We start from the raw sequence: 18063 nt of genomic DNA, 5'->3' as shown, positions 1-18063 counted from the left end.
TGTAAATCTCAAAATTTGTACTTGTATCTCCTTTATTATTCTAGTATATCGCATAAATACCGAGTGGTCCAATAAAATATGAACATTTTATCATTTAAGCTTTAACCAAATATTATATATTAATTAACAATAGAATTTCTATAAAATTCATCTATAAATAGTTGTGGGTCTGAGCTCTTTTACTCATTAATGTAGCCTTCCTTAACAACAATGATGGCTTCAAGGCAGCGGTGGATGAATTAAGACCGGCTGCGGATGTAGTAATCGGACATGGCATCCCAGTGCTGGGTGACAGCGTCTTTGAGGGCCTCGTTGTTTATACGACGGACACTGTCAGCCTTCCTCTCGACATGCATCGAAGAGGTGTAGTCGTAGGGTTGGTATTTGGGCTGTAGAGAGGCCAAAAGTGTCAAAAAGAGCACAAAAATTGCCTCTCTACCTTCACAAAGCTCTTTCCACCCACTTCTTTGATAGCTTTTTAGACAGACTGGTGAGAAACTTCGAGATATCTTGTATGTGCCCTCATGGACTTGAGGAGATTGGCCTAGACTGTTTTCTTTAACTGCCCTGGATCCAGTTTGACCTTTTTGACAGAATACTTCTTTCTTAAGGACTTGCTGACGGCATAAACGGGGTTCCTGGAGATCCAGGAATTAATTTAAATAACTCAAACTTAATTAATTATTGAATTAGTTAGTGATCAGACTTCAATGGACCACACCGTAACATAAATAAAAAGAAATAAGAAATGTCTTTAGAGTATAGTGAAAATGTCAGGCGCACCATTTTTGATCTTTTTCTTAAGAATATAGCTATATATATTTATTTGAAAGTACTTTATAGTTAAAATATATAATATTATGGATTTATCTTGATTATCATGAGTATTGTTAGTAAAAAAAAAAAAAGTAAATATTTATTAATATCCACAATAATAAAACAAAGTTACACTTTGGGGTATTTATAATAACATAAACTCTTCCCATTTTCAATCTAAAAGGATGTTCTATTATATAAATTAGTATATTTCATTATTTGACGATAAGATACAATTACTGTAATTACGTAATTTGACTGAATTGTGTGAAATATTTTTCTTTTGCAAAAAATCTTGCTAATTATAGTGAAAAAGTCTTTAAAAAGTAATATTAATTCAACTTAAGAACCATCAAACGAGTAATAAATAAATTATGAATATATGAAAATACGTCACTGGGTGCACTGTCCCTGATCCATATACCAATACAGTATACAGAAAAAAAGAGTATAGTATACAGGGAGCACTTTATAAAATGAATAATATCTTGCAAGCGTTTAGTTGAACGCATATATATATATATAAAGCGGGAAGTACTTTATATACAATTTAAAAAAATGAATGGGACTTTAGAGGAGGTTTAACAACGAGCTAAAGTAATCCATCCTAGCTCATCAAATCATGTTACATTTTTTTTCTTAATCCATTATTTTTATTCTTTATGAGAGAATGGCTAAGTATTGAGTGAGTATCTGCGTACGTGTGAGTGTGCTCATGAAAAATGGAGTGTAACACCAAGGATTTGTTATTTTTTATATCATTAAAGCAAAATTTGAATGTTTGTCGACGTCTAATAGCTCTGGACAATACTAAGGACTACCGCCAGTATTAAATATCTAAATTGGTTTTTATTGCCATGTAGAAAAATCTACGCTTTGGTCTTAATAGGTCGCCAACTAATCGGTAATCGACCTCTTTGTCAATAAACCACTAGTCGGCAATTGCTGCTACTTAAGATTAAAAATTAATAAGAAAACACTGTTCATATTACAAACTACACAAATCTTGCACTGTATGACTTAGGATTTAAAACACTAGTGAGTAATAATGAATAGCTACATGAGTAACGCTAGTCATGTTTAAAAAAAAAACGAAAATCAACATGGCAACCCTGACAATCTGACAATTTGAAGAATGTTTTTGAGGAGAGAAAAAATAATGCTCATGACGTTTCATTAGATCAGGTACAATCAGCTGTGACAAGGGAGGAATGGGAAAAGGACCTTTACTAGAATTACTCCGATGTCAATCCCCAATTCTATTTTCAGTCCAAAAATGACTTACAACTATAACTCTGTAACAAATCTTTAGGCTTACTCAGGATTAATTTTATAAGCAAACATGAATGTTCAATCAGGTTTTGAATATAACTGAATCTATTTTGGAAAGGATGTTGACACCTCAGGAATTAAATAATAATGAGAACTGCTAAGGTAAATAAAATTCATTCTTAATATATATAAATATTAACATTTACAAAAAATTTAATATGATACTTTTCATTCTTCAAGACAATAGCGTAAGTTACGTGTAAGACAGCATCATCTTCTAATAGTATTTGGTATTTACTAGAAATTAAATTAATATTCGGGCGATGAACCACTGTCAATTAATCATTCATCTACCAAATTGCTTTTCGGTGCATGTCTATACAACACCAATAAGAGTTTAGTACAATTGAATTAATAATATATGTATAAGCTACCTAAATGAGCAATGCAACCTTTCACTTCAATTACAATGGATACATATATTATGTACAATGTATGGTATATGTAGGTTGAATTATTTCGCTTACGTCGACAAATGTGCAGCGATTTATCAAATAAATGGTCATTTTAAATTACTCTATTTTTTTTACCATATAAAATAATGTAAAAACAAATTTATCAATGTTGGTCTTTAAATAAAAGGCTATAAAAATAGTAAAATGAGCTCGTAATAACCTTTATTTTTACCATCAATCTAGCCCTGATATCTCAAACCATTAATCATCCCTGCTAATGGCTTACAAACCAATCTTTATTTGAAATATTTACTATGCTTAAAAACACCCAAATCCTACCAGGAAATACGTCATTTTCCTTTTAACTAAATATTATCTGCATTTTAATGCTTTTTAAGAATTCATTTGGGAGTAAATCCTCATGCATGTATGTTTGTAATGAGGATTTTCATTTATTGCAAGGTGTTTATACCTACATATGCTTGATAGATTCCATTAGCCAACTTTTATTTAAATTTTATTAGTAATATGTGTTTTATTATCGCATCATTTGGCATCATTTGTAAACCATATTTCAGGATTTTCATTTTGATGAAAAATAATCTAACATAATCATTTCCCTCAAATTGGTTTATAAACCTGAATAACTTTTGCAAAGTTGGAAATAAAGCTGAGCTGCAATACATACAATATGCTCATATGAGTTGTCAAATTTTTTTTTTTTGAAAAGAGAATATCTCAGTATAAAGTGGATCCAAGAGTTTCTGTGCTTGTGAATGACGAAGAGTAACACTGATTATACTCTGTTGGGCTTAGAGAACCATTAAGAGTCGATAACGAAGTAATTCCTCCCTATTTTATTAATTGATACGGAGTATTGTGTTAATTTCCTTCCTCTCAATGATTTTTGAAACTAATTTAAAGCTTGCAAAGAAAGTAGCCTAAGTCGATTTTTTGTCTTACTGATATTTTTTATAATATCTCAGATAACGTCGCTATGTTTTTGATTTTTTGTAATTTTCTCTTAAACTGTTTAGGCATTTTTTTCTTTTTGCGGAATTTATATAATTATAATTTTTAGATATGGATTAATAGTGGACACTCCTAGAGAACAAAACATGGTCGATAAGAACACTTCCTTATACTAACATTGATTGCGTAATTTTTAATTTTTGCCACTTGCCTTAAAGCTTTAAGTTAATCTAATGAAACATCATGGCAGCTAAGCCGCTCTCCTCCAAAACATTATCAAATTGTCAGAGTGACCATCTAAATTTTTGGTTTCTCTTTTTTTACATACAGTTAATGCTTACGATTTACAACTCTAACCATACTTATCTTTGAGCAGAGTAACTTACCTATAATGAAAAAATAGAATGAGCCCCATTATTATATGTACATACATCAGTTTAATAACCTTTATGGATAATCCATTTATAATTTTTGGATAATAATCATATGATATTTAATATATGTAGCAAAGGATGTCCCTCGAGACATATCTACATAATTAACTCTCTATCGACATTATAGGTATATAGATACAAGTATACCTAGTATTTACATACATTGAGGTTGACAATCTAAAACCCATCTTTTTCAAATTTAAATGCACTGTACTACTACCCCCAAGGTTAATCATGCAGTCATGAAAAAACAATATTTTTTTTAAAGAGGTATTTTTCTCCATCTTTACAACATATATCATCTTCAAATGTCAATGATTATTTTACTCATTTGATCTTTAAATGTGTAGATACTAGTGTTGAGACTCGGTGCAAGATCGATTTTTTCCAGTTCAGTCTGAATAAATTTGTTCTCGAATGATTATTTCGGTCTCAATATCGTATATAGATATATGGAACACATTTAACTTCGGACTGACAGAACTAGAACTTGTTAAACAGATAAAAAATAAGGCTGAGTGACGTTATCAAGGACCGAACTTAATATGTTTGAGGAATAATATGAAGGGCTGAAGTGGACCAGACCAAGACTTAACTGGAGGGAACTATAGTCTTCAGTCCTAAATAAGGACAGACACAAAACTAGTCCTCATCATCAATTCATCTATAGAATCGGTCAAGACAAGTATTGTGTCGGTCCTTAATTAGAACCAAGGATTGCAGTGATGTCCTGCTCGGTCCATCCAGTCCCACTTGTCGGTCCGTAAATAAGGTACAATATATCCTTCGTGACATTATTAAGAGTGTTTTTCCTTTTTTATATATTCCGTTGCATAATAAAATAAATTATATAACCAAGTAAAAATGTAATATGCTCGGATTATCTTGTATTAATAAACCATCGACATTTTTTGTAAAAGTTTCAAGGACCAACCCTATGATTGTATTGGACTGGACCAAATAGTTATGGACCAACACAATACTAGTCTACACCAAATTTTTATTTGAGATCGGTCTTGACCGAATTTCTTCAAAGGTCCACTAGAAGTCATAACGGTCACAGACCATAATATGGTTCTTAGAATGAAACCCAACACTTAATGTTGTGGTAGTCCTTATTACATACTTGTAGATACACAGAAAAATAGAGACAGGCCTAAAAAACACAAAGTGCTCAAGTCCACTTTATTTTAAGGGGCTAGAATATGAGTGTAATATAATAATATGATTTATATATTTGCAAAGTAAAATGGTTGCAATCGTTGAAGTTATGATCATATAAGTAATACATTAGGGTGAGGCTCATGCCCCAAAAATTCTTAAATTTTGACTGATATTTTTTTATCATTATTTACTATATTTACATTGAGCACAGTACAATGACATTTCACAAAAATTCGCCCTCAGATTCCCGTTTGTTGTTTATTGATCGCATATATTGTGTTTTTGTACATTCAAAAATTGGACTATTTATTTATTGTACAGATATGTTCATTAGGTCTATACACAGTACCAAATACAGGTTAAACTCTTTTGAAGTAAATCAGATTCACCCTAATGTACATACATAGTTTATATATCTTTCTTGGGTGCACTTCATAATTTATATTAAGACAAGAAGGGTCGGATGGGAAGGACAATTAATTGACCATTTTTATTTGATATATGTATGCTTGTATCTTCATCGAATTCCATTTTTACAAGAAAAGAAAAATATTTATTCTTGATTAAAAAATAAAACCATTGGAATGTATCATTTTTTAAAGATTATTGTCAAAAATAAAACCATTGGTAATAAAATATAAGATTTATTTAATACAAAATATCACTGACTCTTTGTTATGAGTGGGGTCCGATAAATATTTCAAACTTTTCGCAAAATAGGTTGTGAATACCTATGTTAAGAACAGTGTTAAAATATAACTTTTTTTTTTTAATGTACTGTTGTATTTCACATATTAAATTTTGAAATTTTACAAGTTTGAAAGCAAATGATTTTTTGGATGTTTTTTTTGTCAGCGAACTCTCTCAAATCTAATTAAAAGATTTTTAGTTAAATAAATACTTCTCTACATTTGTTGCAGTCATAGAGAGACAGAACTTGAGCATAACAACATAATAGGCATATATGGACTCACGCCCATGACTATGGTGACTTAAGACATGCTATCAATTTTTTTAAAAAGAAAATCATTTTTGTCAATTATTTAATTTTGTTGTCTAAGTTCGGAAATTAATAACTTTTCCAATTATTTTTTTGTCAAATTGTTAAAAACTTTTTCCTTTATTAAAAAAAATTAATAAATAAATAATTGGTCAAATATCGTCTTTTAATTTTTTTTCTAAAAAAGGTCATTTGGTCAAATTTTGCCTCTCCCGAAAAATAATACTGAATTTTTTTTTGTAAAATTTTGTATTTTGTCACTTTTCATAAATTATATTTGTCGAATTTGACATTTAAGAAATAAAACATTCTCTGAAAAATCATAGTAACGGATCTGCATGGTTTTTATGCTTTGCTAATTAATTGCTGAACAAAAGTTCAATTCACCAGAACACATTTGTTAATCATCTAATTGAGAGCTGACATCATAATACATAGGCTATTTTTCTGTTAGCTAGGTAACACCATTCTGAGCACAACAAAGCGTAAAGAAAACCCACATGTATCGATTGTTCAGGATAGGTGCACAGAGCAGGTGGTAGGGCTGATAAATTCCAGAAAATTTATGAAAAGTACTATAGTATTGTCACTATGGGTGTCGCTATACCCCTTTTTCGGGGTGGAGGACTTGAACCACTTAAAAGTGTTGATATTCTTTGAGGCAAACCATCCCCCCTCTCCCTAAAAAAAAATATTATTATGAAAGCTAGCAACGCCCCGGTTGTCACGAACTCACTCTTTTTGTACCAGTTTCGATAGGTATTGGTATTTTGGTAATTTTCTATAGTTTTTTGACAAAAACAACATAAAACAAAAATTTCATTTACGACAATTCGCATGCACTTACAAGGGCGTCCACTTGATTTTTATTTGAGGTGGATGCTATTTAATAAATTTAAGGATTTTTGTTTTCAAAGATAACACATTTTTTGTTCTTACTATATACAGGACAATTTTGCTTGGATTAAGGAGGAAAATATTTTTTTTTTTTTTTTTGGGGGATTACGTTCTTGCTGTTTCATTTTTTAAGGATTTAGTGCTATTGAAAGTATATGCACTGGTTCTACTAAAAATTGGGAATATCACCGTTTGAAAAGTTTTAGTATCCCGGTACAACTATTCTATCGACATCAACACTAATGTGCTGTCAAGGGAAAAATCTAACTCCAATTCTCTCTAAAAAGGGGAAAATATGTTGTTTTTGATACTAATATAAATAAAAAAAATTGGTTTTTGGCCAAAAACAAAAAAATACGGGAAATTTGTTGTGAAATATGTGATCATATATATCTCCGCACCCTAGTCATGAGTAATAAATTGACATGACTAACCAGGACAAACTATTTATACATAAATTTGCAGAAACTAATTCAAAAATTGGCATGTATTCACATATTAGGGGCTGCTTTAAACACCTTCAAAATTGATTATGTTATATCCCATAGGATATTTGATGTATGAGGGAATGTCTTATTTCGCGGAACATATTACTGATTGGCTAGATACATAGCACTATTTTTTATTGGTTTAGTATAGGAACACACGTTACTTAAGAGTCACCTATATATATAGCATAGTACATACATACCTATGTATATATAATGTCCTGTCATTGCAGATATGATTCCAATGATTTATAGGATTATAGATGAAATTGCATCCATGAATTTTAACGGTATATACTGATTGCAATTTTTCTCCGTCCTACTTAAAAGGGCTTTTTTGTTATTGTTGTAGGAACATACCTATATGATATTAGAAAATGAATAATGTAGTGAAAAGTAATTGGCTGAAAAGTTAAATTAAAAAGGTTTTGAGTCTAAGAAAAGACACAAAAATACATCAAGAAAGGATATGAACTAATCATGAGATTGGAGTTGAAACAGTTATAAATCAAATTATTAAAAACTTTTTTTTATTAATTTTCTCATTTTTGAGGGATGAGTTGAACCAGTTAGAAAAGTCAGAATTTGATAACCTTATGAGATGTAATTATTGATTATTTCGTCAAAGCTATTTTTAATGAAGAATATAAAGTGTAAAATAATGTTCATTACCAATGTTTCGACAAAAACAAAATTGGAAAAAGATGCTTTATTTAATCGTTTTGGATTTAAAAATACCGAACAAAAAAAAACCCGAATGTCCGAATGTAAAAAGCTTGTTTATCAATATGGTTTTGTGGTTTATGAGATAATATTCACCTTTTTTTCAAAATACTTTCAAATTTTTTCAATGTTTGATTAATAACCCTTTTCTCAATATCAAAACTAAATTTCATAAAAAATTCATTCAAGAAAAAAAAAAAAGTAAATTTAATTTGAAACTATTTATTTGTTATTTTGTCAAATAGGTATTGAAATCATGTTTCAACGTAATCAGACTTCACACACCGTTTTTGAAAGTGGAGAAACCCTTAAATCTTTTTTTTCTGTTAAGTTAGAAATTGAAAATTCTCAGAAAGTGTGTATGTAGGGGGTTGGGGATCATGGTCCCTCAGGCCCATTCTTGCACAACCTCTGTTAATCAATTACGTAGATATTAAATGGGTTAGTTAGACAAAAGTATTGCATAATTACTTTTGATTTATGACTTGCTTATAATAATATTTATTGAAGAATAGAATTAATTTTCGATACTCAATCAAAATATCTATGTATTAGTTTGTTCCGTTTTCTGAATAATGTTTTATTCGCCTGTACAAAAAACGTTTTTGCTGGAAAGAATAAAATAACTGACTTTGAGAGCCTCTTAAGGAATTTTTTTATTGAAAAATGGTATTTTTGGTTCCAAATGAGCTTTTTAAGACCTCTTGAATGATAGTAGGAGTTAAACATCTTAAATTATTAAAAAAAGGTGAACAACATTATTAACTTATAAACTGAATATTAAAAAATATAATTTTTACTCATAGTATTATATTTGGGACAGTTAGACTAGAAGCCTAAAAATGCCCTATTTTGACCCCAAAATAGCCTCAAACTTTGCCAAAGTGAGTTTCTTGAATGTCCCAAGCAGAAAGAGTTTATCATCTGTGTGAGGCATTCAAAAAATGAATTATGGCAAAAGATGGAGAGTTCTATACGAAGAGTCGTAGTTCATTTTTATTCTTAACTTCTATTGAAATCCATAATTATGAAAGATGGAAAAATTGTCTATTTCCTCATGAGTGTAAATCAACAGAAATGTATATGTTGGTAACTTTGATGGACGACATATTTAATAAAAAATATCATAAAATAGAATATAGTGCTTCTTACTTGCTAATACATTTGAACTATCAAAATAAGTATAAATAATTAATAAGGGGACTAATTTCTCGTAGATTGCAAACATTCTCTTTTTTTTAAATGTATGCTAATGAATATTTGAACAATTTTCATATCCCCAATAATAATATCAATAGATTGGAGCTTAGCATGCCCGCATCTTTAATAATTATTTATATAGGATCCAACCTGGTATCAATGAAATCGGTCGTTTGATCAACTTAATAAGTAAATAATTTAGCATGGAAGTAATGTTGGTTGATGTAAATATATTTGATGAAAAGAGGAAGTTATATGAGTATTTAGCACCGGTAGAAACAATTAATGGAAATTGATTTACCCCCTTTCAAGTTACTTAAGTAGTGCATGTCAGTCTCATCATTAAAAACCCAATTTAGGCTAATTATACCAATATTAAATGTATAACTTCAAACAAATAACACTTATTTTTGTCTTTTTTTTAGGTCTTAATTTAAATTTTATTACTGCTATTAAACAATTTTTGCAGGCTGAACTTGGATTGCGGGCAACCTTTGTTATAATTCCTGGTCTAATATGTATGTATACTCTACAGGGAGTTTATTAAAGGGGTTGTAACCTCCATCAAATAAACAAATTTATTGTCAGCATTAAACAAAATTATTACTTTTTATTATACGTTTTAAATGTAAAAAGCTTAGCGAATTTTTTATAAAAAGTTTTTGGTCTCTTCTAAAAAAACCATCTCCCAAAATAAAACACTACGGAGGCCCCTGTACCGGTCTGTCTGTATCAAATTTTTAAGAGGAATTTATGTGACAAAGTCCTTCTATTACACTTAAATACATCGTCATAACAAATTAAAAATATGATCTCCTTAATGAACCTGCTACATTAACCATGGATTATACCGTAGCAAATATTATCTTAAAAAATAAGCAGAAATGGTCCTCCTTTATAAATAAGTATGTATATATTATGTAGACCAATGTATGTAGATTAGGGTGTTCTAACTTTGTTCAGGCAAGTTTTTATTTTTTTCCGTTCTGTGTATGGAGTTTATAAAGAAGCAATCTATGCTATTTCATTCATTAAAAAAAAATTTAAATTATATTTGTATATAATTTAACAGAATGATATTAAAAATTTAACTGTTGCTAAAATAGTACTTATATGAGGTGCATCATCAATAAAAAAATATTGAACAAATATCAAGAGAAGGAAAAAAATCCCAATTATTTTTTTTTACTTTATATATACATACAAAACAATGTTTCATATACATATTTAGTTCAATTATTATAGTCTTAGTATTCGAATTTGGTAATAGGTTAAGATACCCACGAATTTTAACTACAGTTAAGAATCTTCATTTGATTTAAGAGACTTACATTGGCCCCATATGACCCTTTCAACAATAAAATCTGTCAATTTCTTATTCTTTTGTTGTGACGAATACTTTGGTTTTTGTAAGTTCAAATTGCAGTGCCTCCAATGGATTAGTCAAAATCACTTGGTGATAGAAATTGACGATAATTCGTCGAAGAATAAAAATGTATTATTAACACAACACAAAGGCGAGCTAGAATGATTTTTCTTAAAAAAAGAATTAACAAAAGATAGATTTTTATTATATAGGACCAATATAAGTCTTTAAATAAAATAAAGGTTCTAACCTATTCTTAAAGCTCTTGTATATCTTAACTTATCCACTCAAACTTGATTCAAATATGTTAATATTTACTTGTACGTATGCATGAAGTAAAAAAATAAATTGGGATTTTCTCATTTTCTTTGTTCAAGATTGTTTTTAGGTTGACATACAACACATTTAATTTTTGACACTTTTTCCAAAATTTCATTGGCTTTGTTCTCAAGGTAAATATTAATATAATTCAATAAATTGTACTTATATTTTGCTTAGTTCCATACAAAATGTATCAAAAAAAAGGTTATCGTTCAAAGTTTAAGGATTAGTTGGACACAAGGCTCACCCTAATGTAGATACATACTATAGAATTAATGTGTCTAGGTAGTAGTTATGGACCTTTATATAATAAAATGCTTAATTCTGTCTCGAGGCAAACTGACGTCCTTTGATTAATAGTTACTCATTTTCAATACCCCTTTAACAAAAAATCATCTAAATGGCTACCTATACCTAAAAAGAAAAGATTGTGCCTTTGGTATGAGCCACTACTTATTATTATTATTTTATTATTCTGATTTTGCTAACCATGAAATACGACTACTTGCTATCCAAAGAGTTCTTTAAATTAAAGGGCTTGTCTATTTACATATTTATGTTAGTAGTATGTAAAACAGTTTTCCTTTTAAATAATGGTAGCCTTATAATATTACCAAATTATAGGTCTTTCTATTTATGGTCTATGTATTTCTTCTTCAAACATAATAAATGTTGATAATTATGCACTTTGCTCCTGTAGATTTTAGTAAAAAGAGTAGCCAATTGTATGTAGGCAATCTACTATAAGCATATATTGTAGGTATACAAGTGTAAACCAAAAAATGAGAGAAAGAATTAGAGTAACGCAATAGTAGAATATTTCTTCTTTGGTTGTGTATTAAAGGTGTAATTGTGATTTTTAAAGTTAGAGTTATAAGACACAGAAGTTGTAACTTGTACACAACATATATAATATGTCGTATACAAGTTGAGATTTTATCGGAAAATCGCAAAAGAAAAGTTATGTCCTTTAAATGTGGAAAACTGGACATACAATTACATACATTTTATGGATTGTGTGAAAACAATGGATAATAAAAGGCTTATGTTAAATATTTTAAGGAGTTTGGATTTGCAGAAAAAGGTGTGGACTTTTCTTTTCGGACTCGTCGAAGGAGGAAGAAGGGAAGCTATCCGATAAAATCTTTTAAGCCAAATTTAAAAAAATACAACGGATAAAGCCCAAAGATCTACTGAAGAACCGTTTTGTGTTTTAATCAGGGCTACGCGTTTAGATGACATTGCGACAATTTTGCTAAAAAATGCTACATTAAGTGAAAATGAGTAGTGGGCTACACTAAAAAACTCGGCAGGCCACCATATTGCCCTTTATCCATAGGTTGGGCATCCCTGCACTAGATTATCAAATTGCTTGCAATGAAATGGTATCTAACCAAATGCTTAATGATCAAATTGCTTGCAATGAATTGTTTAATAATCAAATTACTCACAATAACTTTACCTAACCATGTAAATGAAGTTAAAATGACTATTGACTACTCTATAGGAAATTTTATAGATTGCCCGGGCATTTTCCACATTGCCTGTAACATATATAAAGTTGAGATTTTGTATATGTACATTTTATTAAATCAATCGCAAGCATTGCTCGGAGTTATTAGGCGTCAACAAACAGTCAAACGCTTTAAATATATATGCTTGCTTTATAAATATAGATTCTCCCCAACAAATCCCCAATGTTACTCTCCATTTTTCATTAGCAAAATCAAACGTAGTTACTCAAAACATAGATTTTCTCTCCTTTAGAATGGGAGAATAATAATAACAGCTTGAGAAAATGACTATATTAAATATAATTAAGGTTGCCAAAATAAAAAAATCTCACTCTCTAAAAAAATACGTAGGATTTAATACCCAAAATAAATGTATTCCCCATTTCATTTTTAATATAATGGACTGAGCTGTAGCTACACAAAGTTTTTGTTAAAAATTAAAAATCTACAGACAAACTTTGCTTAGTTAATATAGTTATTAAAATTACTTACGATTAGTTAACTATAAGATTTCATTTTGATCTATTAGGAATTAATTATAGAAAATTGGAACTGTCGAAACTTGAATTTTATATGTGCAATTAATTACTACCACTTCGTATTGTTTATCAAAAAATTCGAAAATTATTCCTTTATTACTGTGCATCAATTATTTATTGGAATTTGTATAATTACATACTACTTATCAAAAATACTACATCCCATTTTTAATTGCACACAAAATAGACCTACATTTAAATTTATTTTCAAAATATATTCTTAATTTTACAAATATATTACTTATATAAAAAAATATTATGTATTAACTATTGAAATAAATTCATTTTATGGCAATATATTAACTAAACTAAATATTTATGTATTTAAAAGATATTGTTTATCTGTTGAATGAGTTAGAAAAAAACAAAAACAATGATTTATACACGTACCTTTGACAATCATATGTTTTTAAATTAACTTTGATTTGTATGGTGTTTCTGTCCTATTTTCGACTCTAATTTAAAATATTATTCTAATCAGTGATAAAATAAAATAGTTTGATGCTAGATTTTTAAAATACTTTTTATAAATTTGTTTAAAAAAAAACAACACTATTTTTATTTATCATTGGAGTAGATCAATAGAAAGAACATATAGTTAAAATTCCTTAGGACCTCCATAATTATTAAAAAAAAAAATTAATAACTCAAATACTAATGAAATATAGTATCCTATACAAATTTCATAAATGTATTATAGGATTAATTAAAAATTTACATAAAAGATGGAGCAAAAACATGATACACCAAATATATTGCAAATATATTTTAATATCTGCGCTAGATTACATTAGAGAAAATTCTCAAAACACTCGAACTCTACTAAATTAAAAAAATTAGGCTCTAATCCAACCCTAGTTTAAAACAATAAAAAATGATGAAATTGATTTGGGACTCTTTAGATTTAATGTCGTTTTTATTCAATATCCCGTAGTTATTCATCTGTTAAATCTCATTTATGTTGTATCGGTATTTTAAAAATTTGTTTTCCAACATCTCATATACTTATGCATTCAAAACATTACATCTATTCCTTGGTATTTCACTCACAAATGTCATTACCAAAAAAATCTATCAATCATTTGGAACTGTTTTTGGACTATTCTAGACATTCAAACAAAAAGAAACAACAAAGACGCCTCAAAGATCCACATTGCCTCACAAATCAAGAAGAATTAACCTTTACATTCATGTAATTTACTTCGTGCATAAAGATTGTTTTTTTCTATTAGGAACTAAGCCTTAATCTATGATAATCAACATTCACACTCCATCAGATAGAGCAAAAAAGGTAAAAACAAACTAAACATTTTATTCTTACTTCAATCACTTAAAACACTAGAATAGATACTTGGTATAGCGTAACCCTCCACCAAAAATCAAATTGGATGATGTATCTCAACTTGTTGCAAAGTTATAGTCCATTATGCATTAAAATGTTTTTTGCTACTTTTACCCCTCAAAATTCAATTGGATCTTATATATAATCTTTCTAAAAATTTTTACCAATATTGGTCTGTAGTTTTTCCCGTAATCCAGCTTACAAACAAACAGAGGGGATGACATTTACTTCGTTCCACTTCCTTGGCAAAAGTAATAATATGATAATTTGAATTTACTACAATTAAAGCTCTCATTTTCTGTAGAAGTAACCCTGCATCATCTAACAAATTGGCCTTTTTGGATAAATATTAACCCCTTGAGAGTGTAATTTCAAGTTGGATTTTTTGTGACAAAATACTTTTACCTTCGTCATTTGAATGTAAGTTACATAATTGGTTCAATTTTAAACTACGCGGTATGACGGTGTGATCTTTATTTATAATTTCAAAATGAAAGACAAAAAATATCAAAATCAGTGGGTAATTAGCCAACAATTAGCCAGTTATAAAATTATTACAAAATAGTTTTCGGGAATTATTTACAGGTTAACAAAAGCTAATTCAAATTCAACGAATCAACGTTCAGAACACTGATTAGGGTTGGGGTGCAGAAATATTGACAATTTATAACTAAATATCGCCTACAGTCTTTGAGATGTAAAACAAAATAGAAAATAAAACTTTCTATATTGCATTTTATTTAAAATAATTTAAAACCTCAATAATTATCCTTAAATTTGTCGTCTCAAATATCTTTGCTATAATGGAGTAGAAATTACATCCGTTTGACAAATATAGTTTTTCAAATACCCAAAGGAGTATTGGGCATATAATTAAAAACAACTTGAAAATGATGAAGATGGAAATATTACATCACAAAATATCCAATTTGAATTTAAACAGGCCTGATTTTCTAGGCAATAACCTAATTTTTATCAACTCTTATACTTATACATACATATTCTCACTCATTGAAGCAATGTTCCTCTATTAAGGCGAACTTGTTAGACCATATTAAAATATTTTTAAAATGCGTTAAATAAACTTTATTTTCTGCTTCTGTTTTTTTTTGCACATTTTTACTTGAATAAACCATAAAAAATATTAACATATTTTAAAAAACATAAATGGTTCAACAATAAGAAATGTACCATATAATAAATTGTGTATATTGTGTAAGAGACAAACACGCCCAAAAAACTGAACATGACAATAAATTAAGAGGATCATACAGTAAAAGTATCTTTTGTTGGAGTTTTAAGTAAAAAAAAAAGTATTTGTACAGAAAAAAAAAAAAAAATACAATGCACCAAAATGTTGAATTTCAATTTCGTTCACATTCAAACAAATTAAACTCTGGGGTTCATATTTAATAGTTGTTAAATACATCATAAGTCAAAATGTTTTATAGGCAATAAACCATTTCCTCAGAGGAAAAAACCATCCCAATATTTATTTCTCTTTATTCCAAAGTAATTAAAAGTGATGAATAATTATAAGCTTTTAAAATATGTAATCAATGCTCAATTTATGTCGATTAAAATTGACCCTACATAAGAAATATTGATGTTCGTCAAAATGAAACATAGTAACCTTCAAACTCAATTTTTTCCTACTCTGATTGTCTAATCATGAAGCTGAAAGTTAAACATTTCATAATAACACGATTTTTTTTTATCCCCAGAGCTTCGATAATGATCATCATTTTTGTCTAATAACCAAGTCAATATAACACCTCTTTTATCGAATAGATTCATGACGGTTATAATCATGTTTTTCTTTTCTTTATATATACATATATCTATGTGTACAGTTTCTTCCTGAATATTAAAATAATAATTATTTATCGAGGTAGAATCAAGTACTTTCAATCCAATCGTGATACTGAATTTTTCTTCATAATTTGTACAGTTTTTTTTTACTTTTTTGTGAACAAGTACGGATGTAGAATAAATATGAATACCCCCCTATTTCCATTATGAAAACTATATTTTTAAGGGTTTAAATGACAAAGGCTTAAAAACTCTTTACCACTTACTTCAGATCATAATTTACGTAGGGGAAAAAAAGTCTATCCATGTCTAGATGTGAAAATCCGATCATAATTAATGACGCTACCATGACTCGTGAATAATTATGATCGTCATTATCAAGTGTACACACATATGTGACTCTCATTTGACATATGTAACTTTGTATGGGCTTTTAAAAAACAAACTTTTACTCATTCTTCTGACTCTTTCTTAGTTTCTTTCTCTTTTTTTTTGTCAAAGACTCATTACGATTAGTCTTTCCTTGTACGTCTTGAAGCCATTAATCACAAAACAAAATAAAGTACATTTTAATTTTCTTTGTGACGTCTTGAGTATATCTTGACCATAGTGAAATAAATATAAAGAGGTGAGAAATTGCGCAAATGACTAAGCAAGATATTTGCTATAACGTACCTATACGTCATATTCATTTGGGTTTCGTACCTTAATAATAATTGACCATTCCAACTGTAGAAATAAAAAGTTAACCAATCAACTTATTTCCTTTAGCTAACGTTTAAATTATAACACATCTTTTTACACAGCGAGAAAATATTAAACAGACATACAAGCTTAATTCGTTCCAGGACCAGAGTTCGTAAGTCAAAAAAATTTATTCTAAAAGAAATAACTAAAAAAATTAAACTTGAAGTGTCTCTTGTGTTCCGTCCCCAACCTTTGCCCGAATTTTATCTTAATAAAAATATGTTATAGTGGCACTTATATCTCAAAATATTACTGCTTCTTTGTCTTTTCCCTTTGCCCTAGTCTACGTTCATTGCTGCAGACTGCTGAGTTTATATATCTATAGTAAAGCATGACTATAGACATCTTACTTACACTAAAATTTATCTTAAAGTTCCGATTATTTTTGAAGAGCTTAGATTCTAAGCCTTTGATTGATGTACGTGCTGTAAACAAAGTTATGTATGTGTCGCAATGGAGGCAAGAACAAACATCATAGGCAATTTAATCCGCGCTGGGAGGACCACCTCGAACATCATGAAAGCCTTAAACATTACCAAAACCATAGTCTGATGGGTCAGAAATCGTTTGGCTAATGGGAACAACCTTAAAAACAAGCCTAAGAGTGGGACACCCACCAAAGTGAAGCCTGAAGACATTATGGAGTGCTTTAAGGTCCACAACACGATGAAGATTGAAGAGTAAGCCAAGAAGAAGAAGGTGCATCTGCATACCATACTGTGGGCAAGGCCATCCGAAAGGGTGGAGGAAGGTCGCTTAGAAGAATTGAGAGGCCACTCCTGTCCCAATATCAAAAAGAACTCCGTATTCAGTGATGTAAACAACTCTTGAATTATCTGTAGCACAACAGTAACCGGATTTTTTTTTCTCTGATGATAATACAGTTGACCCCATCTACAGAATGCAAAATGATCAGGTGGTATGCTATGGCAAGGTTGACAACAGCGTCAGGGCAGTCACCAATACCAAACACCCGACCTCTGTGATGATGTTGGGGATTG

The 18063-nt window shown here is 29.4% G+C and overlaps 1 protein-coding gene across 1 annotated transcript in view; it reads right to left on the bottom strand.

The window, feature by feature from the left end:
• The window catches only part of LOC121113554 (monocarboxylate transporter 2), a 169760-nt gene that overhangs the window by 93423 nt on the left and 58274 nt on the right, over positions 1-18063 (bottom strand). The window contains exon 2 of the mRNA XM_040707361.2: positions 7702-7858. The gene's annotated coding sequence lies outside the window, so the exon portion shown is untranslated. The remainder of the gene's footprint in view (positions 1-7701; positions 7859-18063) is intronic.

The sequence above is a fragment of the Lepeophtheirus salmonis genome, chromosome 2 (assembly GCF_016086655.4).
Source record: "Lepeophtheirus salmonis chromosome 2, UVic_Lsal_1.4, whole genome shotgun sequence".
Classification (NCBI taxonomy): domain Eukaryota; kingdom Metazoa; phylum Arthropoda; class Copepoda; order Siphonostomatoida; family Caligidae; genus Lepeophtheirus; species Lepeophtheirus salmonis.
Note: the sequence above shows the minus strand (reverse complement) of the source record. Positions and strands in the feature narration are given on the sequence as shown.